This window comes from Pogona vitticeps, chromosome 2 (assembly GCF_051106095.1).
Source record: "Pogona vitticeps strain Pit_001003342236 chromosome 2, PviZW2.1, whole genome shotgun sequence".
Taxonomy (NCBI): domain Eukaryota; kingdom Metazoa; phylum Chordata; class Lepidosauria; order Squamata; family Agamidae; genus Pogona; species Pogona vitticeps.
This window is the reverse complement of record NC_135784.1, coordinates 82510159-82536600: the sequence shown is the minus strand read 5'-3', so window position 1 is coordinate 82536600 and position 26442 is coordinate 82510159. Positions and strand designations below refer to the sequence as shown.

The following is a 26442-nucleotide window of genomic DNA, read 5'->3' as shown; positions in this document are numbered from 1 at the left end:
TGAAGCCAAGAGAAAGAGAGAGAGAGGGCCCCACCAAGCAGGACTGAAAATTAGACCATATGTTGATTTCTTCATATCAAATCTGGCTCAAATTAACTTCAGAAATGTGCTTGTTACCTTTGTTGATTACCGAAAGGCATTCAGTCCTGTACCCCACTCATGGCTTCTTAAAATTTTGAGGAACTACAAAATTGTTAATAGAATTATTACTTTACAATCTAAACTCATAATGCAGTGGAGGACAAAATTTAGGACTCAGAGACCTCCTCATTTGGTTGTTGTGTTGTTTAGTCATTTAGTTGTGCCCAACTCTTTATGACCCCATGGACCAGAGCACACTAGGCCCTTCTGCATTCCACTGCCTCCCGGAGTTGGGTCAAATTCATGTTGGTAACTTTGATGACACTGTCCAACCATCTCATCCTCTGTCGTCCCCTTCTCCTTTTGCCTTCACACTTTCCCAACAACAGGGTCTTTTCCAGGGAATCTTCTCTTCTCATGAGATGGCCAAAGTACTGGAGCCTCAGCTTCAGGATCTGTCCTTCCAGTGAGCACTCAGGGTTGATTTCCTTTAGAATGGATAGCTTTGTTCTCCTTGCAGTCCAGGGGACTCTCAAGAGCCTCCCAAGACCTCCTCAGTAATAATACTTTATTAGAAAAGTTTTTTTCAGGGTGATCCAAAAACTGCAGAGTACCAGACATTAAGGAACAAAATTAAAAGAAACTAGAAACAAAATCAGGTCAGCCTCCTTCCCATAGTAATTTCACAAACTGGAGGTTTTCCAAAATCTGTGAATATCAAGTTTTAAAAATAGCTGCTAATTTGCTTCCAATTCTTTTGAAAACTCAATGATTTTTGCAAACAATAATCTCACTTTCAGATTCCTAGGACTTGACTCTTAATTTTTAGGTTTGACCCTTTGCTCTGCCCCCACACACCAGCAATGCAGAGAAATAAGAAGTGTAATGCAACAACAACAACATAACAATTCCCATAACATAGCAGAAGTAAATCCTGGTACTGGGAATATGTGACATACAATTTTAGAAGTGAAGGAACTCTTCCCTCTCTTTTAAAAAAATCTACAGGTACAGCTACATAAATCATATTTGCACATTTTCAGTTCTACAAGAGCAGAAATCCAACATTTCTGAAGGAAAAGCATCAGAATGTCCCAAATCCCACCTATACCTACAGGCTATCTGATCAAATTTTCAAGATAAGGTAGGCTGATGAATAGGGAGATGTCAGAAGCCATTACAGAGGAAGGGAGAACCAGTGCTGGAGGTGAGTTTACTGGCAACTTTTGCATCTTGTACTCTGCCATTTTCAGCAGAAGAATGAGGAGAAGTGAAGTTGAAAACCAATGTATGCTATAACGGAGGATTCTACAGCCATCAATGCTGCTTCTCAGGTCTTTTTCATTGTGATATGATAAATAAATGGAGCATTTGTTCAAATTCAATTTCTAGATCACACCAAAGAATTTCAGAAGGAGATCAGTCTGTTCTTTATAGACAATAGCCAAAGCCTTTGACTATGTAGATCATGAGAAATTGTGGGTTGTTCTGAAAGAAATGGGTGTGACTCAGCACTTGATTGTCCAGATGTATATTGTGAACAAGAAGCTATTATTAGGACAGAACATGGACAGACAGAATGGTTTCCTGCAGGAAAAAGTGTCAGACAAGGGTGCATTTTATCTTCTTATCTGTTCAATCTGTATGCAGAGCATATATGGAAAGCTTCAAATGGAGGAGTAAAAATTGGTAGTAGAAATATCGATAATTTAAGATACTCAGATGACATCATCTTACTGGCAGAAAGCAACAATGACTTGAAACAACTGTTAGGGAAAGTGAGGGAAGAAAGTGTCAAAGCAGGACTGCACCTCACCACGAAGAATACAAAAATCATGATTACAGAAGAACTACTGTACACAACTTTAATATTGACAATGAAGAAATTGAAATAAAGTTTTGTATACCTTGATAAATGCTAATGGAGACTGCAGCCAAAAAAAATCAGAAGCCTGAGCCTCAGAAGGGCAGCAAAGATACTAGAAAAGATAATCAAGTGTAAATATGTGTTATTGGAGTCCAAGACCAAGAGCACACACTCTTGTATTTCCAGTCACCATGTATGGATGTGAATGCTGGACAGTCAAGAAAGCTGACAGGTAAAAATTGATTCATTTGAAATGTGCTGGGGGAGAGCTTTGTGAATACCCTGGACTGCCAGAAATACGGACAAGTGGGTCCAAGATCAAATCAAGCTTGAACTATCTCTGGAGGCAAAAATGTTGAAAATGAGGCTGTACTATTTTGGGCACATCATGAGGAGACAAGGTTATCTGGAAAAGACAATAATGCTGGGAGAGGGTGAAGGCAGCAGGAAAAGAGAAAGATCAAATACAACATGGACTGACTCCCTAAAGTAATCCACAGTCAAGAGTTTACAAGAGCTGAGCAGTGCTGTAGAGCAGTGGTTCTTAACCTTTGTTACTCAGGTGTTTTTGAACTGCAACTCCCAGAAACCTCAGCCAGCAGAGCTGACGGTGAAGGCTTCTGGGAGTTGCAGTCCAAAAACATCTGAGTAACAAAGGTGAAGAACCAGGGCTGTAGAGAACAGGAGATTTTGGAGACCCTTCATTCATTCATTCATTCATTCATTCATTCATTCATTCATTTATTCATTCATTCATTCATTCATAGAATGAGAGTAAGCTGGAGGCAACTTGACAGCCCACAACAGCAAGTTCAAATTCCAACTTACATATTCCTAACAGTTATTCTTCAACTGCTAAAAATTTTTTGATTCAATGGGCTAACTCCATTTATTTCTAACTATTACCATTGATCTTTGTTCTACACTCCTACAGCCTCGCCTAGGTCTACATTACAGCTCCTGGCAGACACCCAAACAGATGTCCTTCTCATATAGAGGGCCTGGCCAATGAGATATTCTTTATTCCCAAAGGCTTTTTAATTGCAGCCAGGCACTTCTTATGACCACAAGCCTAAGCTGTGTTTTCAGATGCCTGCACTCTTCTGGGTTGAGGTAGAAGCTGAGCTCCTTAGCCCTTCTGGGGAAGAAGAATCCACAGCCCACAATAATTACGTTCAACATTGCATCATACGCAATCCCCCCCCCAGTTCCTGAAATGTATTAACGTAATTAAATGTGACAAGTTTACCCCTGAAAAGAAAAGTCTAGATTAAATGCCACCAGCCTATTTCGGTTCATCTAATCTCATCTGTTGGACTAAATTTAGTAGGTGAAACTAGAGCTGGATTCCCTGGCCATTGAAACACTGTCTTGGCAGGCAGGCAGACTACCTGAAAGATGCCTGGAGAGTGCATGTGTCTAGGTACTAAATCAAATCATTCAATGCTGTCCTGTGCAAAGTTTTGTGCTTTCTCAAGCAGAGCTGGTTGCTTCCAAGGGACTAAGCTGCAACTTCATTCTTAACACGCACAGGAGCACATCCAAGATAATAAACTTAATTAGTAGAGACTTGTTATTGAAACATTGCCTCCTAAGGTAAAGGTAAAGGTTCCCCTTGACAATTTTTGTCCAGTCGTGTTCGACTCTAGGGGGCGGTGCTCATCCCCGTTTCCAAGCCATAGAGCCAGCGTTTTGTCCGAAGACAATCTTCCGTGGTCACATGGCCAGTGCGACTTAGACACGGAACGCTGTTACCTTCCCACCAAGGTGGTCCCTATTAATCTAGTCGCATTTGCATGCTTTCGAACCGCTAGGTTGGCGGGAGCTGGGACAAGCGACGGGCGCTCACTCCGTTGCGTGGATTCGATCTTACGACTGCTTGGTCTTCTGACCCTGCAGCACAGGCTTCTGCGGTTTAGCCCACAGCGAAATATTGCTTCTACTCTTTAGCAAGTGTACTATGATATCAAGAAAAAGGGTGATAGAAACAATCAGGAATCTTGTGAAGATGAGTAAGTATCTTTTGGCTTCTGGTTGTGCAGACTGCAGTCTATGGTGTTATGGAAAATATTCCATAGCACTCAATAGAGAGACAGGCTATGCTGCCCCCCTCCCCTTGACTGCACTGCCATTAACTAACACAGAAATAGAAAAAAATGCTTTTTATACTGAAGTTCCCAGAATCTTCCAGCTAACATGTGCCAAAGGCACTTGGCATAAACAGCCAAGACCAGGCCCTTCGATTGGCTCTGGCATCACACATTTTCTACTTTCTCTGAGGGTCTCCTGCCAGCCTCTTCCAGTGGGCACTTTCATGAATGCACTAAGGATTTACAGTTCCATGCAGAGATTATTTACGATAAATGTCATAGATGGACAAGCCACCAGGAGCCTTAAAGTATTAAGAAAAACTGAATCAATGGTGTTTAATGATAAATTATTCACAAGGTAAGACTTTTTATTTGTCAACAGTAGGGAAAATCTGATGCTAAATAATCATATTGTTTGCTATCGTGGTGTTAAAGTTTGACCAAAACGTAATGCTTATGTCATTGATTGTAAAATATAGTGCTGGTATTTTAATTATGGTTGGTATCTTATGATTTCAATCTTATTCCTTATTTCTTGCTTCCTGTTTAAACGTATACCTGTAACTTGTGCATTGCTATGTTTAAAATAAGTAACAGTGCACTCAATGTTATGCTTGTTTTGTAAATCTTTTTTTAAATACATTTTATTAGTTTTTCATTATATCTATATTCGATTTGTGCTTATCAAATATCGTGTTCCTTGATTTGCTTACAATTATTTGGTGTTTTTTTGCATCTTAGTGTTTTGTAAATCTTATGGTGGCAAGAAGCTTCAATCCTACTTGAATGTTTTATATGTTTGCCACAATTTGCTAGGAGAAAGCATGGCAAATCGTCTCCACAGTTAGAAGAGTGAGGTGTTTTGGTTTCAGTGGAATACTGTAACTGGTAGTAATGCCAAGCTATTGATTATCTGCCCCTTTTATCCCCAGTTTTTTTCTTTCGAAATGCCAGTGCAACTCATAAAGAACTTTTAAAAAATCTCCTGGAACCACTGAAATCAATTAATATTGTTAAAAACATGAACCAGCAATTGACACTGAGATTAAAAGCTAAACTGTCATGCCCACCCCACATTTCCAAAATACTATTTCTGGTTGGAAAGCTCACTGAAGTGCCTTTTTAAAATCAAACACTTGTGAGCATTATGCAATGCAGTGTCCCTCTCTCTATACCAGTGGTTTTTAACATTGGGCCCACAGATGTTCTTGGACTAAAACTCCCAGAAGCCTTCACCACTGGCTGTGCTGGCCAGGATTTCTGGGAGTCATGGTCCAAGAATATCCAGGGACCCAAGTTTGGGAACCACTGCTCTATACGTATTTGTACTCTGCCACTAAACTACAGGCCTGGTCTGCTTTACCACTGGCAGAGGAAGTCAAGAGTAAGGTTGGCAGGTCTTGGGGTTCCAGGTAAAGTCTTTGGGGGAAAGCTCTGGTTGCCCAGATCTCTATGCAAGGAACCAAAAGTAAGCAGCACTAGAGGAGGACAATACTTGATTTTGTGTGACAGGTATCTTTAAAGACATTTCCACTCAGTTCTTGGCAGGCATTGAGGCCACATTGGCTCAGTTCAATGATATCTGCTGTGTGTTGTGCTTGCTTCCCCCCTGTAACGTGCTCCTCACATGTCCGCAGATTATTTCACTAGCCTGAGATCCACAACACATTCTCTCCTTTATGTTGCCACCAGCTGACCTCTGTCAACATCCTTTAATTAGAAAGATTGAGGTCCATGCTGAGTATAAAGTTGAATAGGTTTATTGGTCACAGTTCACTTAAACAGGTTCTTCCCAGACTTTAAAGCATTCATTAGATTAGTAATAACTTCTTTCACTCTTAACTCTCTTAGCTCTCTATAAGTTCCACAGTCTTAACTGCCTACCTTAACTCCTCACTATACCACACTCTCTAACTCCCACAGACTAACTCTTCTACTTCAGACTCTCATCTCTGACTCAAACTGACTAACCCGACTCACTCACTCCCCAAACGCCTCTTCTCTGCCTCACCCCTCCCTTCTCGTTTCTCTGGCTCTGCCTCCCAACAGCTCCCATTGATACATTCAAATAATCTCCTACATGAGCCGAAGCAGGGTGATCACCACACACCCAAACCTGCCTCTGCAATATCACAGAGACCACCATGCAACAGGACAACAGCCTTCCACTGTAACCTCATAAACATGCCCCCTGATCTGATATTTTGGCCCTGAAATCTCAGAAACTGGGATATTTCTCACATGAAGTCTTGAAACCTATGACAAAGGGACTTGCTGCTCGCAGTACTCTATATAGTATACCCCAGTGCCTTCCATCATATAAAGCAAGGGAGGGAATCGTGCAAACTACCTCTTCTCTGAGCTGTCCGAGCTGTCTTCACACTCCTGGGAACACTGAAGCCCTTCCTTAAATTGGGGTGGGGCAAGGAAGAAGAAAAATTCTCCTCTAAACAAATTGCCCCTACATTTGGTTCATCCAAATCTGGGGAAGGGTGAAAACTGGCATCTAGAAATCCGAAGCTGCCTATCTCTGGTGTAAGAAGGCCCCTCTTTCATGGGGTGTAGATAGATCACGACTCAGCCAGTGGTGATTTATTATTCCACCCTCACCCCTCGAACACCAATTTGGATGCCGAAATATTCAGTACTGCCATCGGTGCAGGTAGCAGTTGAAACAACAAGCGAGACATTCCTGCTTACCCTGTGCACAGCTCACTAAAACACCACTGCCAACTCTAATTTTCTTTTTGAATTTTTTTAAAATTAAAGCATCATGCGAACTGTACTTGTCAAATCCAGCATTAAGGCAACACTGTCTCAAAGTATTGCTATGCCAGTGAAAGTGGTGAAAGTAGAAGCAACGGTTGTCTTATGTAACTGAAATCTTTAACGCTGGAACAACCCCAACCACCAATACAAATATAAATGTTTGTATTGTACACAATATCTTATGGGGTAAGCCTAGGCTCCCAAACCCCCTTAATCAGAAGATTGTGGTTTGCTAGTTCAAGGTCTCGATGTGACCCTGAAATTTAAATAGTTAATAAGTAATGCGATTCCATTTATCATTTGGAAGGTTATCTAAACATTTCATCTGTTTGAGAGGCTTTCTGATACATAGAATGCTTGGTAACCATTTCATGAAGCCCTGCTCTCTCTCTTTTTTGGCATTTGGTGCAAAACCTGGAAATGGTTGTAGTTCCCACGATTTTGTGGATGTGTGGTGCCACACTCCAATAATTAGAACTAGCCCGTGTCAAATGTTGATGTCACCTTTGTCACAAAGATATCATGACTTGGAGAGACCAATAGTCTGGTATTTTTATTAGTGGATGGGGTACCTTGTGAAGGGCAATTAATCTTATTGAACACATTGCTTGTGGCTTACCGTTGCCCCTTTTTGGAGAGCTACATTTCTCTTAGCACCCTAGATTCTTCAGCTGTGATCTGATGTCCCCACAGGTATGTTGTCAAAAAATGGGATGTGTTTGAACGTATGTAAAGGAGTGCTTTGAGAACTACTTACATGAAATCAGTAAATGAAGTAGATGGGTTGAATGGGGATTTGAGCTTGGGGATGCCTAGACCTCTTCATTATTAATTACAGAGCATTGTGTTAGTAATTCCCTTATTGTTGTTCTTGTTACACTGTTATGTACCATTGTGTTGTTTCTGACTTATGGTGACTCTAGGAATTTGTCACCTATAAAGGTCTCATCATTAACAGCCCTGCTCAGGTTGGTAGCAATTCATATTCAAAATAATTTAGCATGAAGTAAATTATTAATTATTGCATTATTAATTATTAACAGTTGCTCCCTAAGATCTGCTAACCATATGACCCTCCCCTGGCAATTAGGATCTTTGCAGAAGGTCCTTCTTTCTCTCTCAAAGGCATGTTTGGTGAGGAAGGATGTGAGAGAGAGCCTTTTCAGTGGCTGCTCCCAAGGAGTGGAGCATCCTCCCATAGAAGTTGCCTCCTTCACTGCTGTCGTTCCACCTGCAGGCGAAGGTGTTTAAGCGAGATTACAGTGGCTTTTAACAGGTGAACTGGATGGATGAGAAAAAAGGTTTTCATGTAAGATGCTGTTAATTTTGCTAAATTCTCATGTTTACCTTCTAAAAGTGTTTTAAAATTGTTACTGATATGTGCCACAACTCAATTTCAACTTACAGTTACCTGATGAATGAGTAGCCTCCAAAAATCTTATCAATAATCCTGCTCAGCAACTGCAGGCCCAAGGCCTTTATTAAGTCCATCAATCCATCTCTTATTTGATCTTCCTCTTTTCCTGTTGCCTTCAACTTCTCCTATCATTATTGTTTTCTGATGAGTTTCTGTTTTGCATGATGTGCCCAAAGTACCATAGCCTCTGTTTAGGTTTCTATAATTCAGGCTTGATTTGATCTAAAACCCTCTTTTTTGTCCATGGTATCTATAAAGCTCACCTTCAACAGCATATTTCAAATGATTTTCCTTCTATCTTTCTTTACTGTACATCTTTTACATCAGGGGTCCCAAACATGCGGCCCGGGGGCCATTTGCGGCCCGCTGTATGATAGTTTGTGGGCCCCGCCTTGCCTGCCCCCCCCCGAAACACCCATGCAGCCTCTGCTGTCAAGAGCAAAAAAAAGCCTTGCCTTGCTCGCCGGCTCTCTCCCAAGACAGCTCACGCACCCCTCCTCCTCCTCCTCCTCGGAGCCCCAGCCGGGCTAAGGAAACTCCCGGGCAGCTTTCTCAGGCTCTTGCTCCACTTGGCAGAAAATCTGATGCAGCCCAGCCTCACCCAGACTCTGCTTCCAGCGGCCCCCAGGTAAATTGAGTTTGGGACCCCTGTTTTACATCAACACATAATAATTGGAAACACCATTCGTTTCGTTTAGTTTAGTCATTTAGTCGTGTCCGACTCTTCATGACCCCATGGACCAGAGCACACCAGGCCCTCCTATCTTCCACTGCCTCATGGAGTTGTGTCAAATTCATTCTGGTAGCTTCGATGACATTGTCCAACCATCTCATCCTCTGTCGTCCCCTTCTCCTCCTGCCTTCACACTTTCCTAACATCAAGGTCTTTTCCAAAGAGTCTTCTCTTCTCATGAGATGGCCAAAGTATTGGAGCCTCAGCATCACCATAGTGTAGATTATCTTCATCTTTGTCTCCAGACACACATCTCTGCAATTGAGAATCTTTTCTGGTTCCTTCACGGTTGCCCTTCCAAGTCTCAGTCTTCTCATTTCTTAGCTGCAGTCTTCATTTGAATTGATGACTGAATCAAACTACCGTATTTTTTCATGTATAACACTATACTTTTGTCTTAAACATGGAAGTAAGCTGAGGAGAGAAAAAACAAGTGGAGGGGAAAGGAGGGATCAAAGTGATCCTGCAGAGCTTTGATCCTGTTTTCCCCTCCACTTGCTAAGCCTCAGCAAAAGGAAAGCAGGGATCAAAGCACTGCAGGATGGCTTTGATCCTTGCTTTCCCCTCTGCTTACTAAGTTCCATGGGGCTTAGCAAAAGGAGGGGGAAAGGATCAAAGCAATCCCATGGCTGTGTAAGGGGGAAAGGGATCAAAACAATCATTCAGTCACGGGATTGCTTTGATCCCTTTCCCCCTCCTTTTGCTAAGCCCCACGGGCCTTAGCACAAAGGGAGAAAGCAGGGATCAAAGCAATCCTGCAGTGCTTTGATCCCTTTCCACCTAGACTTGCTAAGCTTGTGTTGATGGTTGCCATAATTGCCTTCACAGCATATAATTTGTTGTTGTTTAGTCGTTACATCATATACGACTCTTCATGACCCATGGACGAGAGCACGCCAGGCCCTCCTGTCTTCCACTGCCTTCTGGAGTTTGGTCAGATTCATAACGGTAGCTTTGATGACACTGTCCAGCCATCTCGTCCTCTGTCATCCCCTTCTCCTCTTGCCTTCATATTTTCCCAACATCAGGGTCTTCTCCAAGGACTCTTCTTTTCTCATGAGATGGCCAAAGTATTGGAGCCTCACCTTCAGGATCTGTCCTTCCAGTGAGCACTCAGGGTTGATTTCCTTTAGAATGGATAGGTTTGTTCTCTTTGCAGTCCAGGAGACTCTCAAGAGTCTCCTCCAGCACCACAATTCAGAAGCATCAATTCTTCAGCGTCAGCTTTCTTTATGGTCCAGCTCTCACCTCCACACAACACTACTGGAAAAACCATAGCTTTGACTATACGGACCTTTGTTGGTAAGGTGATGTCTCTGCTTTTAAGATGCTGTCGAGGTTTCTCATCACTTTCCTCCCAAGAAGCAGGCGTCTTTTAATTTCGTGGATGCTGTCACCACTGGCCTTGCTGTTAGCCATTCTTTCTAAGGCCCACTTGACTTCACTCTCCAGGACGTCTGGCTCAAGGTCAGCAACCACACTATCTGGATTGTCCGGGACATCCAGATGTTTCTGGTATAATTCTCTGTGTGTTCTTTTCACCGCTTCTTTATGTCTTCTGCTTCTGTGAGGTCCCTACTATTTTTGTCCTTTATCATGTCCATCTTTGCACAAAATGTTCCTTTAATATCTCCAATTTTCCTGAACAGATCTCTGTTTTTCCTCTTTCTATTCTTTTCTTCTATTTCTTTGCGCTGTTCACTTAAGAAGGCCCTCTTATCTCTCCTTGCTATTCTTTGGAAGTCTGCATTCAATTTTCTGTAACTTTCCCTAGCTCCCTTGCATTTTGTTTCCCTTCTCTTCTCTGCTATTTGTAAGGCCTTGTTGGACAGCCACTTTGCTTTCTTGTATTTCCTTTTCTTTGGGATGGTTTTTGTTGCTGCCTCCTGTACAATTTTATGAGCCTCCATCCATAGTTCTTCAGGCACTCTGTCCACCATATCGAGTTCCTTAAATCTGTTCTTCACTTCCACTGTGTATTCATAAAGGATTTGGTTTACATTCTACCTGACTATCCTAGTGGTTTTTCCTACTGTCTTCAGTTTAAGCTTGAGTTTGCTATAAGAAGCTGATGATCAGAGCCACAATCAGCTCCAGGTCTTCTTTTTGCTGACTGTATAGAGCTTCTCCATCTTTGGCTGCAGATAACATAATCAATCTGATTTTGGTGTTGCCCACATGGTGCCCACATGGTGATGTCCATGTGTAGAGTCACCTCTTGTGTTGTTGGAAAAGAGTGTTTGTGATGGCCAGCTTGTTCTCTTGACAAAACTCTATTAATCTTTTCCCTGCTTCGTTTTGAACTCCGTCAAACTTTCCTGTTGTTCCTTTTATCTCTTGACTCCCTACTTTAGCGTTCCAGTCCCCTAGAATGAGAAGAACATTTTTCTTTGGTGCCAGTTCTAGAAGGTGTTGTAAATCTTCATAAAATTGGTCAATTTCAGTCTCCTCAACATTGGTGGCTGGTGCATAAACATGGATGACTGTGATGTTGAAAGGTCTGCCTTGGATTCGTATTGAAATCATGCTATCATTTTTGAGATTGTATCCCAGTACAGCTTTTCCCACTCTTTTGTTGACTATGAGGGCTACTCCATTTCTTCTACGGGATTCTTGCCCACAATAGTAGATATGAGCATATATAATTACAGTTTTTCAATTAGCCATCTTTTAAATGTTATTGTATGTTTAACTGATATTTAAATATCATAACTAATAATGGTTTTCGTTTTGTCTGTTTTTTGTTTATTTGTAAGCTACCCTGGAACATTATATTGTGAGAAGTGCAACAGAAAAACAAACAACCTTGCTACATTTGCAGTCAGAGGCAGACAGTAGCTTTTCCCCAACAATTTAATTTAATATCATGAGAGAGAACTCAGCAAAGTAGGAGTAGATATTCTGGGTAGAATTACATGGGTTACACCTATCATGCTGCAATCTTGCAGAGGTATTATATCACCACCTGGTGCAGCAAAACAACATTGTTCATATATATGAACACATATGAATGCACACATTTAGATGAAAGATACTTTTTTGTAGCTAAAATGTGCAGAAGAAATATTTTTAAGGTATATAAGACCATATTTTGATTTTGGCTGAGCAATATATTCTTTATATATTTGCAAACTAGTTCTATCAAAATCAGTGAGATTTGTTTCCAAACAAATGTTTTTTTTTAACAAAGTGTTTTCTTCTACGTTCTCCAGAAAAACAAGAAAACTAAAAATAAAACCAAAGAAACATTCCTTATGAGTCTGCTGTAATTTTGGCAAGGGTTCTCTGCTTTCTTCCTTAGAACTGTATTCTCTCTGCAAAAGAATCATTGAAATTCTTCTCTTTTAAAAAGCATAGACCCATGACCAGCACCTTCCCACTACAAGACAGACCTAAGATGTTAAATATTCAGTAAGTTGCGGTCACAAGATCTGCCCTTGTACTCCTCTATCCTACTCTGGCATTATATCATATTACGCCTGCTCTTGTTTTGCATGCCTTTTGCAAATGACGTGCACTAACTGTTAATGGCTAATAACAGCACGATGCAATGGCAAGGAAACTGGCACTGTCTGGAATAACTAAAGATCTGGTTTGTCTAGGCTGTTTGCAGCTCAAGGGAGATTGCCAGGCGACCAGCTGAGTCACAGACCTTTCGTGCTTGTGATGAGTTGTGTAAGACCTGATCTTAGTAAACCTTTGATTTACTTAGATAAATAATGACCACTTTGAGTTTGCAGCCAAAGTCATCATCCATAAGAGGGTTTCTAATTATGAATGATCAAAGAATCATAAAATAATGGCATTGGAAGGGGTTTATAAGGCCATCGAGTCTTACCCCCTGCTCAATGCAGGAATCCAAATCAAAGTATATTTTACAAATGGATGTCTAACTTTCTCTTGAATGCCTCCAGTGTTCAGAGTGCTCACCACCTCCCAAGGTAATTAGTTCCATTGTCGTGCTGCTCTAATATTTAGGACGTTTTTCCTAGTATTCGAACAAAATTTGACTTCTTGCAAGAGAGCCCATTATTATGTGTCCTGCTCTCTGGATTGATCAAGAACAGATCCTGCCTCTCCTCTGCATAACAACCTTTTGGGTGTTTGATGGCAGGCTAAGGGAATCCAGGCTGCCCTTTGCAAAGATCGCAGCTATACCTTCCCTACCCTAAATGAAGCCATAGCTGCCATCTTTGCAAAGAGCAGCCAGTCTCCCTTTTCACACGCTGTGGCTGCGGAGGTCAGATGGAGACCTCGGTGGTGACGATTATGATAAGGGGGTGTCGGTGGGGGGCAGCAGCAACATGGCAGTGGGGGTGGCAGCAGGGGGTGGTAGTGGCAGTGGGGGGGCAGGGGTGTGTTTTTTTTTAATAACCCCCCATGAATCGACAAATCATGGGGGCATCTTCATGCTTTGTGAGTCGTCAACCTTTGAAGACTCATGAGATGGTGAGTCGTCCCCATCTCTACTTGCAACAAATGCCAATAATAACCAAAAAAAGTTTCTTTGAACACATAAAGAGCAAGAAGAAAGTCAAGGAAATTGGTCCACTAGTGGAAGAAGATGACAAGAAGGTGACAGACAACAGGGAGAAAGCATAACTGCTTAATTCTTTTTTTTTTTTTTTTTTTTTTGCATCTGTATATATGCAAAAGAAAAAAATTGGTCCATCCTGTCAAAAGCAGTGCTGTGGGAGACAGGAGAGGGAATCAGGTCAAAATAGATAAGGAAGAGGTAAAAGAACACCTAGCTGCTTTGAATGAGTTCAAGTCTCCTGGATTGGAGGGTACTAAAAGAACGGGCAGATGTGATCTCAGAACCACTGAATGAAATCTTTGAGAGGTCCTGGAGCATAGGCAAACTGCCAGAGGACTGGAAAAGAGCTGATATGGTTCCAGTCTTCCAAAAAGGGGGAAAATGTGGATCTAGGAAACTACAGCTCCTTCATGGATTGCTGCCTTGTCGTGGCGAAGGGGCTTGAGTAACTCAGAGAAGCTATGGGCTATGCCGTGCAGGGACACCCAAGACGGACAGGACATAGTGGAGAGTTCCGACTAAACGCAATCCACCTGGAGTAGGAAATGGCAAGCCACTCCAGTATCTTTGCCAAGAACGCCCCATGATCAGAAACAAAAGGCTAAAAGATATGACGCTGGAAGATGGGCCCCTCAGGTCGGAAGGCGTCCAACATGCTACTGAGGAAGAGTGGAGGACAAGTACAAGTAGCTCCAGAGCTAATGAAGTGGTTGGGCCAAAGCCGAAAGGACGCTCAGCTGTGGACGTGCCTGGAAGTGAAAGGAAAATCCAATGCTGCAAAGAAAAATACTGCATAGGAACCTGGAATGTAAGATCTATGAACGTTGGGAAGCTGGAGGTGGTCAAACAGGAGATGGCAAGAATAAACATCGACATCCTGGGCATCAGTGAACTAAAATGGACAGGAATGGGCGAATTCAGCTCAGATGATTATCATATCTACTATTGTGGGCAAGAATCCCGTAGAAGGAATGGAGTAGCCCTCATAGTCAACAAAAGAGTGGGAAAAGCTGTAATGGGATACAATCTCAAAAATGATAGAATGATGTCAATACGAATCCAAGGCAGACCATTCAACATCACAATAATCCAAGTTTATGCACCAACCAGCATTGCTGAGGAGACTGAAATTGAACAATTCTATGAAGATTTACAACACCTTCTAGAACTGACACCAAAGAAAGATGTTCTTCTCATTCTAGGGGACTGGAATGCTAAAGTAGGGAGCCAAGAGATAAAAGGAACAACAGGGAAGTTTGGCCTTGCAGTTCAGAACGAAGCAGGACAAAGGCTAATAGAGTTTTGTCAAGAGAATAAGCTGGTCATCACAAACACTCTTTTCCAACAACACAAGAGGCGACTCTATACATGGAAATCACCAGATGGGCAATATCGAAATCAGATTGATTATATTCTCTGCAGCCAAAGATGGAGAAGCTCTATACAGTCAGCAAAAACAAGACCTGGAGCTGACTGCGGTTCTGATCATCAGCTTCTCATAGCAAAATTCAAGCTTAGACTGAAGAGATTAGGAAAAACCACTGGGCCACTCAGGTATAATCTAAACCAAATCCCTTATGAATACACAGTGGAAGTAAAGAACAGATTTAAGGAACTAGATTTGGTGGACAGAGTGCCTGAAGAACTTTGGATAGAGGCTCGTAACATTGTCCAGGAGGCAGCAACGAAAACCCTCCCAAAGAAAAGGAAATGCAAGAAAGCAAAGTGGCTGTCCAACGAGGCCTTAGAAATAGCAGAGAGGAGAAGGGAAGCAAAATGCAAGGGAGATAGGGAAAGTTACAGAAACTTGAATGCAGACTTCCAAAGCATAGCAAGGAGAGACAAGAGGGCCTTCTTAAATGAACAATGCAAAGAAATAGAGGAAGATAACAGAAAAGGAAAGACCAGAGATCTGTTCAGGAAAATTGGACATATTAGAGGAACATTTTGCGCAAAGATGAACATGATAAAAGACAAAAATGGGAGGGACCTAACAGAAGCAGAAGACGTCAAGAAGAGGTGGCAAGAATACACAGAGGAATTATATCAGAAAGATTTGGATATCCCGGACAACCCAGACAATGTAGTTGCTGACCTTGAGCCAGACATCCTGGAGAGCGAAGTCAAGTGGGCCTTAGAAAGCCTGGCTAACAACAAGGCCAGTGGAGGCGATGGCATTCCAGTTGAACTATTTAAAATCTTGAAAGATGATGCTGTTAAGGTGCTACATTCAATATGCCAGCAAGTTTGGAAAACTCAACAGTGGCCAGAGGATTGGAAAAGATCAGTCTACATCCCAATCCCAAAGAAAGGCAGTGCCAAAGAATGCTCCAACTACCGTACAATTGCACTCATTTCACACGCTAGCAAGGTTATGCTCAAAATCCTACAAGGTAGGCTTCAGCAGTATGTGGACCGAGAACTCCCAGAAGTACAAGCTGGATTCCGAAGAGGCAGAGGAACTCGAGACCAAATTGCTAACTTGCGCTGGATTATGGAGAAAGCCAGAGAGTTCCAGAAAAATATCTACTTCTGCTTCATTGACTATGCGAAAGCCTTTGACTGTGTGGACCACAGCAAACTATGGCAAGTTCTTAAAGAAATGGGAGTGCCTGACCACTTTATCTGTCTCCTGAGAAACCTATATGTGGGACAGGAAGCAACAGTTAGAACTGGTCACGGAACAACTGAGTGGTTCAAAATTGGAAAAGGAGTACGGCAAGGCTGTATATTGTCCCCCAGCTTATTTAACTTATATGCAGAATACATCATGCGGAAGGCTGGACTGGAAGAAACCCAAGCCGGAATTAAGATTGCCGGAAGAAATATCAACAACCTCCGATATGCAGATGATACCACTCTGATGGCAGAAAGTGAGGAGGAATTAAAGAACCTTGTAATGAGAGTGAAAGAGGAAAGTGCAAAAAACGGTCTGAAACTCAACATCAAAAAAACTAAGATCATGGCCACTGGTCCCATCACCTCCTGGGAAATAGAAGGGGAAGATATGGAGGTAGTGTCAAATTTTATCTTCCTGGGCTCCATGATCACTGCAGATGGAGACAGCAGCCCTGAAATTAAAAGACGCCTTCTTCTTGGGAGGAAAGCGATGACAAATCTTGACAGCATCTTGAAAAGCAGAGACATCACCTTGCCAACAAAAGTCCGAATAGTCAAAGCTATGGTTTTTCCTGTCGTGATGTATGGAAGTGAGAGCTGGACCATAAAGAAAGCAGACCGCCGAAGAATTGATGCCTTTGAATTGTGGTGCTGGAGGAGGCTCTTGAGAATCCCCTGGACTGCAAGGAGAACAAACTTATCAGTTCTAAAGGAAATCAACCCTGAATGCTCACTTGAAGGACAAATCCTGAAGCTGAGGCTCCAGTACTTTGGCCATCTCATGAGAAGAAAAGAGTCATTGGAAAAAACCTTGATGTTAGGAAGGTGTGATGGCAAGAGGAGAAGGGGACGACCGAGGATGAGATGGCTGGACAGTGTCTGCGAAGCAACCAACATGAACCTGACACAACTCCGGGAGGCAGTAGAAGACAGGAGGGCCTGGCGTGCTCTGATCCATGGGGTCACGAAGAGTCGGACACGACTAAACGACTAAACACACACACAGGAAACTACAGACCAATCAGCTGGGAAAGTCAGCTGGGAAAATCCTGGAAAAAATAATGAAGCAGTAGAATTGTGATTACCTAGAAAATAACACGGTGATTACTAGAAGTCAGAATGGATTTGTTAAGAACAGATCATGCCAAACAAATCTTATTGCCTTCTTTGATAAAGTGACTAAATTAGGGGACCAAGGAAATGCAGTGGATACAGTATACAATACTTAGACTTCGGTAAGGCATTTCATAAAGTGGACCACAACCTACTTCTGCATAAGATAGAACAAAGTGAGATAGACAACGCAGCTACCAGATGGATTTGCAGCTGGCTGACCAACCACACTCAACATGTGGTCCTCAATGGAACCACATCTACATGGAGGGAAGTGTGCAGTGGTTTTGTCAAAGTTCTGTCTTGGGCCCAGTGATCTTCAACATCTTCATAAATGACCTGGATGAGGTAATTGAATGAGCACTCATCAAATTTGCTGATGACACAAAGCTGCTAATATTTTGGAAGATAGACTCAAGATTCAGAAGGATCTAGACAGCCTTGAACGTTGGGCCATATCCAGTAAGATGCAGTTCAGCAGCTGGAAAAGTAAGGCCCTGCACTTAGGCAGCAGAAACCAGATGCATGAGGACAAGATAGATGAAACCTAGCTTGACAGTAGTACCCAGGAGAGGGATTTAGGTGTCCTGGTGGACCACTGCCTAAGGATGAGTCAGCAGTGTGCTGCAGCTGCCCAGCACACTGGGCAGCATCAACAGGAGGATAGCATCAAGACCACAGGAAGTGATAGTACCACTCTATACTGTGCTGGTGAGGCTGCAGTTGGTGTGATGTATCCAGTTCTGGTCACCCCAATACAAAAAAGATGCTGAGGCCCTGGAAGGGGTACAGAGAAGAACAATAAAGATGATAAGGGGACTGGAAGCTAAATCTTATGAAGAACGACTAAAAGAACTACGTAGGTATGTTTATCTTAATGAAGAAAAGGCTGAGGGGAGACATGATAGCATTCTCCCAATATCTGAAGGGCTGCCACAGGGAAGAGGGCATTGATTTATTCTCCATTGCACCTGAGGGTAGGACAAGAACCAATGGGTGAAAACTCGTCAGAGGGAGAACCAACCTGAAAATAAGGAGGGATTTCCTGACGGTGAGAACCAATAAGCAGTGGAATAGCTTGCCTCCCGATGTTGTGGGTGACCCATTACCCACAACATCGGGTAGCTTTCAAGAAAAGACTGGACAGCCATATGTATACACACATACATAAAAACAGACACACCAACCAAAATCTTTGGCAGAACAAGATACAAACTGCATCCCCATGTATTACTCGGCAACACTAAAACAGGATCTAATAAACATCTTCCTGGACACCACAGTTCATAATTACATTAATCTACTTTCTATTACTTGCCAGCACTGCCTTTGTGCATGCTACATATATCCTACAATCCAGTCTGAATATAAAAATATAAATGGTTATAAATACAACACCATAAAAGGTAGGATTCTACAACTAATTGGGAACATCAGAGTCACAACTTACTTGGCCACACTGAAGTCCTGAATAAGGGAATGTTAAAGACAGATTCTATAGTGAAATAATTGAATTTCTGCTTACCTAGAGGTTCAACTGTGGCCTGAATTGGGATAAAGGTATTTTATTGCATTTCATCAGCTAATATGCTATCACTAAAATATTGTTTTGTCAATGGCCATTCTCAATAAGGTAATCAATAAGGTCTGTGCTTTCTGTATATCAGTTTTTCCCTGTCACTATTATATCTCCATCCTGAGTTCTCAAATTCTCTGACTGTATCTCAGGCCCTAATATGATAAGTAAGAAAGCCAATTAGATTTTGCATACACCTGGGAGGCAGGAAAGTTGTAAAGGTTGGATCATACTTCTGCACTATTAAAGAGCAGGCCGGGTAGGTGGGGCTCGTCAGCCATGGAAGGCAGCCCATCTAGGAGAAGGAAAACTCCGATTTCAAACCTCCACTGGCTTGTGGCTATATCCACTCGTGGAAAAGGCTTCAGGAGTTAACCTAGAGGCAAAATCCAGAGCTGGAGTCCTGAAGGCAGTTCTTGTCGTTCTGGCAACTCCTGCGACGTTGCCGGAACCAGTCGTATTGGCTCTTGCCTTTCCATTGGACCATTTCAGCAACGTGGAGAGGGGGGATCTGCTGCTTGGGTAACAGCCTATCCTCCATATTACTTTACCCAGTCTTCATGCTCTGGAGGGGACACTCCTCAATTCAGAGCATGTCACCATAGTCTTTCGAGACTGAAGGATGCCTATGCTATGCTATGCTATGCTATGCTTTCTTCCAATGAATTCATTGCCATGCACATCCACTCTATTTCTTTCTAGAGCAGCTTCACAGCCACCCTGTAAAGTAGGTCTAACTGGGAAAGAATGGCTAGTCCAAGGTAACTCAGTGAGTTTTATGACTCAGAGGAATAACGGTACAAGCTCTCCATTCCCAGTCCAATTCTCTAACCATTTCCAGTGCCTCTACAACAATTCCCTCTTTGCCACTAGCTACAATGACAATGCCCTCTGACATCACTGTATACACCTATCCCTCAGCCATGTATGTGCAGTACATACATCTGATGAAGTATGTGCCATAATAAATGAGTTAGGATGCTCCAGGACAAGGTTTTTCCTGTGCAACCCTAGTACCTCACTTGTGGAAGTATATAACCATTCAACAGGGTTGTCAGCAATTTGGAGGGTATTTCCTATGTTACTCCTTTGTTTCTTTCACCTTTTCTTTCTTACAAGAGAAAATCCATCAAGCCAGAGAAGATGGAAGAGATACTCAGTGGCCCTCTGTGCACTGGCATCCTTAGCTTTTAAGGCACCACAAATGGCTTGTTGCTTTTGGTACTACAGACTCACAGAGCTTGCGTTCTGGAATTCATACCAAACCTGGCAAAATAACCATCAGCTGCTGTATGTACACATTTCTACACATGGCTGAACCTGAGAGTACTTACACATAACAAATGGGCAATGCTGATACTACAGATCTCCTGACTAATCTTGCTGAGCTGACGTGATCTCAGAGCAAGCATGTGGCTGACTTTTCACACACAAGAGCAAGAAAACTAGTCACCAGTAAGACAGACACCTCATTCAGGGTAGCTGCTACTGCTGGACAAATAACCATAGTGCAACTTACATTAAACATCACGATGTTAAATATTTTGTGTTCTATGCTGTCAAGTTACATCTGACTTAGAGAGACCCTAACAAGGTTTTTGAGGCATGTGAGATATTTTAAGGAGTAATTTTACTAGTGCTGCACCCCAATGCATTCCCATGGCCAAGTGGGGATTTGACCCAAGTTTCCAGCATCCTAATCCATCACTCTTTCCACTACACCACACTAGCTCTCAGTATGTTGGTATAATTAACGAATTGCAAAATTCATCAGAAATCACTAATTCATCTGAACTGATGTCCCTGACAAATACGAATCAGTAATTGTTAGCAGTTTTTAGAATTTTTAGTAACCCAATAAATAAATAAATAAATGATTGATCCATTGATTTGTACGGCTTTAAAATGGTTTCAGACATCAGAAACCAAAACGTCACCAAACTTGCAAGGTGTGTAGAGGAGAGCCAGGCGAAGCTGACCCTAGCCAGCCAACCACTCCTTGGCAGTGTGGGAAGTCTCTCCCTCCTGCTTCCCAGCTGGAGTGGTCAGCTGCCTAGGGAGGTGGGGATGGGCCAGTTGGGCTCCAGTGTTGACTGGTCCGCTGTCAGTGCAGAAGGACCCCAGCTGCCTGTGGAGCCTGGTAAGTGGACTGAGTGGCTGGAGGGAGAGAGGAGAGGGATTAGAAACACCTGGGCAGTGGCGCGTCATGCTTTGTACAAAGCACTGAGCTCCTATCTCTACTCTGCAACACAGAACAACTGCAGCTAAGTGACCTGTATATGCTTGCTGAATCTGCTGTCCAGGTGCTTCCTACTGATATGTAACTTCATGTTCCTTGCTCTCGCTCTCTCTCTCTCTCTCCCCCACCTCTCTCTCCTTATGTTTTTCTATCCTTACATTAAACTTAACTGGAGACCCCTTCATACAGAGGATACTTTCAGAAGGTACATTGGCAGTTCTTCAGATGAGAGGCTGTCCTCCATTTAAAAAAAAGGACAGGTGGCCTCCCTAAGTCCAAGGGATATATATCACTCTTATCTATGTGTTTATTGACAAGTTCTAATAATTTTAAAGGTTGTTGTTCTGCCAGTACTCGTACCAGTTTCTAGGAATCACAACAGACATTTGTCTGCTTTCCAGACATTTGAGTATTGGGAATGGCAGCTGTTGGGAATGACCGTACAGTTATCTTGTCAGTAAACCCTAGACTCCAGACTTTACTTTTGGCAAGTGGGAACTTTCCCTTCACAACTAATGTCACCATTTCTGCTTCACAGGTGATTGATCCAGAGACCAAACTTTCAAAAGTCAGGACAGCAACAAGATGGACAAAGCTTTACACGCATATGAAATATTACCTGTAGATTAAGAATACAAAATAATATGACTGTTATCACAGCCAATCAAGATTTCAGTTTTGCTTGGAAAGCTTCAACAGGCAAGCCAATAAAGAAAAAGGCCTTTCTGGTCCGAAGTATACCCCGAAGACTCTGGATGAAGCAGATGGGGAAGGGCTGGGAGATGTTGCAGATCAATTCTCTGTTCTCGAGTAACGCCTTGTGGAAAGAGAAATGGCAGATTGGTCTGCCCTCCCAAGGCGGGTGGCCTGCAAAGAACTGGGTAGGCCTCCTCGCCTGAGACTGACTCCCACAATATGCCAACGGGATCCAGAGAGGGACAGTTGCGGGTGTCATGTTGTCTTTTCTCGTCATCTCAATCCCCCTGCCCCAACCTTCTGTCCCAAGCTTGTGTTTGGTCCTTTCTGGCTGAACCTGTTTTTTCTCCTCCCCATGCTGTTTCACACGTTTTCAGGAGTCAGCCATTTCCGGAGGGATAATGATGTTAGTCTGCTATATCAAACACAAGGGACAAAAGAAACTGGTACATCCAATGAATCTTATTCTGAAAGAGAATTCACAGTCTCAGGATGTTAAAAATATAAATTTGCCTTTATTTCCATTTTAAATGCTCAGCACATTGTGGCTTTTCTCAGCTGAGTTGTAAAAGATCTGCATATAACTCCAGAGGTTTAGCTGCCAGTGCCAGAAATGGGCATGGACCACCAGTTTGTTTATCAGCTGAACAGGTGCTCAGCATTTCAAAGTCCCACTTTCTCTGGCAAGCATCCACTCGGAAGCAGCAGCCCAACTTCTGTGCCCTGCCTCCTCTGGGCGCTGCCTCTGAGTGGGTGCCCGCCAGAGGAGGCAGGGCTTTGAAGCACTAGCACTTGTTTGACCAATAAACAAATCGGCATGAACCACTGAACCAGCAGTTTCTGCCAACCTGCTTGACTTTTTCTTATAAGCGATCATATGTGACTAAGATGCTAAAATAATATAATCTGCAAGGGGGGGTGGGTATTTTAGTCCATCCTGGCAAAAGCAACAGACCTAGTGGCATCTAACGACTAAAGAGTAGAATGCAAAAAGAGGAGCCTCATTGAATGAATGGGACTTGTTCTGTCATTATTTATGTAAGCAAGTAGAATTAATTGAGCAACCTTATTTTGGGATCCGCTTTCCTAGAGTGCAGCCTCCTTTATCAGACAACAGATGCTTCAGATGGAGTGGGCTGCACTGCGTGAAAGTGTATAGTAGTAGAACTAATTCATCTTTGCAAAGCTGCTAGACTCTTCAAAGATAATGGGAAAGAAACACAAACCGTGTGTTCCATGTGCAAAAATCTAAAAACAGAGATGGGTAATACCTTCATTATAGTAAAATGTCATAAACAGGACTTGCAGGACCATTCATCAGTCAGGTATTGCATAGCTGGTGGTACAGTGTAACAGGAGCATAAGCTATCAAAATATATCCAGCAAGTTTTCCTCTTCATAAAGCAGAACAGCGTTCTAGAATCTAAAGCAGCCTTGTCCAACCCGACACTTTTCAGATCTGTTGAAATACAGTATATATCATCTTCATCACCTCCAGTTAGCATAGCTGTGGTTGGAGTCAATGAGAGCTGTAATCCAACAGATCTGGAAGATACAGGTTTATTTGAATGCTCATACATATAAGCAAAACACAACCAGCTAACCTTGTCATCTTATTAAATGCTTACAAAGCTAGTCAATGTCAGGAATCTTTATAATAATAACTTCTCATTATTAAATGCATTCCTGCAAAGGCATACTTTCAAATATAAGCATGTATTACACGCAAATATAGTCCCTGTCTTAATTAAACATTGACTCTACTCATTCAGTAAGTATTATTCATAAAAACTACCTTTGAGAAAGTTTTGCTGGTCATGTACAATGTGTACAGAAATCATTATGAGCCCTGTCGTACATCTTTCATTCTTCTCAGTATAATTCACTTAGGACAACTCATAATGTTCTAACTGATTAATCATTGAAACTATTTGTAATTCAAGTTAAATAAATTAACAGATTACCCAAGATTCAATTAATTCATTCATTTGTTTGATTTACTGTATATCTGCCCTTCAGGAAAATCCCAGGATATATAAGAACAATATTAAAACAATCAGTAGAAAAAGCACAATAAGTAGAAATCCTACTGTATTTTATTGTTGATATGTACAAGTGAAAAAGCCAATAAAGAATCAGCAGAGATAAGCAAATAGTTAAGAAAGATCAAATAGTACTTATTAATCAGACATAAACTACCAGAAAAAATGACAAGCAAGCCTTGTAAATTTCACAGCAGACACATCTCTTCAGGGGAGGCCTTCCAAACTCTGGGCACTACAACAGAGAAGGCTTTGTCTCATGTAACCACCCAACATGCTGCTGCTAGCAATTAGACAGGACAGGGCCTACCTACATGGAAAAGGACATGGACATGCTGATACTGAGAGAGAGATTGAGAGCTACAGTGGACCCTCGACTTACGGACGGCTCGACTTACAGACTTTTCGAGTTACAGACTTCTCTGGCTGCAAAATTTAGGTTCGACTTGCAGCTGGAGAATCGACCTACAGACCAGAAAAAAACCAAAATGGAACAAAAATAGAATAAAAACTGCCAGTTGTGGGATTAATCAGTTTTCAATGCATTGTAGGTCAATGGAGACTCGACCTACAGACTTTTCGACCTGCAGCCACCATTCCAATACAGATTAATTCTGTAAGTAGAGGGTCCACTGTACATGAGTGTAACTCAAAGTTATGCCTGTGGTAGTTACAAAAGCACCAAGGGAGAAGTGCTATCCACCAAGCACTTCAGCCGATGCACTGTGCAATGGTGGCTGTGGGAATCACATGACTGACTGCACAATCAAATCACACAATTCTCTGTTGCTGAGCATAATGCCCTATGCATTTACATGGGCATAGCTTTATGTTACAACAAATGCATGAACAGGATTTTGTACATAGCCTATAAAGGCCCCTTTTCATGATACCAAATGCAGTATGGCATCTTATGTCTGTTAAAGGCTTCCCTCTGAAAGGGTTTTATTTTTTTGGTTTTCCAGAGCGGTGACAAGGATGAGGCAAGTGAAGCCTTTGCCTTGAGTATACAAAGCTGTGCGGTGAAGTGGAGGGGGGGGGGGAGAGAAAAGAAAAGATTCCTCTACCATCTCAAGCACACTATGCCCTCAAGAAAATTCAATAGCCCCAATCGGTTGTTCCCCACCTGGAAAAATTCACCATGCTTAGAGGGGAGGGGCTAGTCTCCCCTTAAGGGAGCACTTTTCTCCAAAGGGAGATTGGCAGGACAAATTCTGCAGCTGCGCTCCTTTCCCAGCTGGCCAAATGCCTGCTGCTGAGTTCCAGGTGATCCTCTAGCAGCACAGTTATGTAACCCCAGGCTGGGACTAGGACTTTGTGGGAGTCAATGTCACTTCCAGTTCCGGACTCTTCACCCTCGCTGTCAGTTCTGTCAATATTGCCTTTTAATGATATATATCACCTTTGTATAGTCATTGGCTTGCTCTTAAATATCACCTTTAAATGCTGTAAGCCGCCTCTGGTCCTTTTCTAAGGAGAAAGGTGGGGTAAAAATATTATCAATGCATTAGTTAAATAACTCATTTCCTGCCTGCATATGACTTTCAAACTGGCTTGACTATGTTTTTCCAGACTCTGTTTTTTGTTCCTGCTGGATTGGCTTGACTCTGGATTGCTCTCTCCTTTCGGATCTCCCACACCTGGTCCAACTAACTCTGGCAGAACTCTGTTTGCTAGATAGATTCTCTGCCTATGGTAGTTCAAAGCAAAGTAGCAGGTACACCCAGAAAGGCAGGACAGACACCAAATGATCAATGGCCAATAAACAAGGATATAAGAGGGAGAGACAGGAAGCAAAGAAATGGAGGCAAAAGTCTTATGGTGTCACTTTAAGTTGTGGGAAAGGGATGTTGCCTTAAATACTGAAAGAAAGTGAAAATACACAAGTGACTGTGGGTCTCTTGTTTGTTTTGTTTTGTTTTGTTTCGTTTGGATGTGAGCGAGAAATGGCAGCTGCTTTTACTTAAGCAAATCAAACAAGAGAGGTATAGTCTTACAGGTTGGAACCTAATGTGCATGACTTCCACACACACACACACACAAAAAACAGGATGATATGTCGTAAGTATGATTGCTAGTAACCAAGGTACAAAAAGAATTTGATTAAGGGGTTTATGTGCGATTCTACTTGGCACTTCTGGAGTTTAAAAAAATTAACCGAAGACAACTAGCAATTTGAACTGAGGAAATGGAAATAAAAAAGACCAAGCTGGTAGCACCAGAGAAAAAGGTGAATGACAGCTCGGTCCTGCCATCAAAGTCCACTATCTCCCAGGGAAACTCCAATTATTGGAGCACTAAGGAAGGCTTAGGCTGAGTTCACCATGCACTATGCATGTATCACCTTGCGGGTGCTCCAGCAGTCATGTTGCACAGTGGAAGCGCACAGTGAAAGATTTGTGTCATCACTGTTAGCTAGTATTTGCATTTGAGAATTTTCTTTAGTCTTTCTTATCTTGAATGTGTGTGTGCATGACTGTGGATGAATGCCTGTATTCCTCTTGTATAGGCTTTGATAGGCTAGGTCAGAATTATGGCACAAGGCTCCATCTTTCTTCCACTCCACTTCCACCTTTTTTTCTTCATTGTGACAGTGCACATCTCACTGACCTCTGACCTTTGTACAAATGGCTAGAAGGGTACCTCAGACCAAAGGTAAAATC

The 26442-nt window shown here is 42.3% G+C and overlaps 1 long non-coding RNA gene across 1 annotated transcript; it reads left to right on the top strand.

The window, feature by feature from the left end:
- Window positions 1-7521: 7521 nt before the first annotated feature.
- Window positions 7522-25808, top strand: LOC140704424 (uncharacterized). The gene is made up of 2 exons (XR_012083609.2): window positions 7522-8116; window positions 21580-25808. It is a non-coding gene; the product is annotated as an uncharacterized LOC140704424 (long non-coding RNA).
- The last annotated feature ends 634 nt before the right edge of the window (window positions 25809-26442 follow it).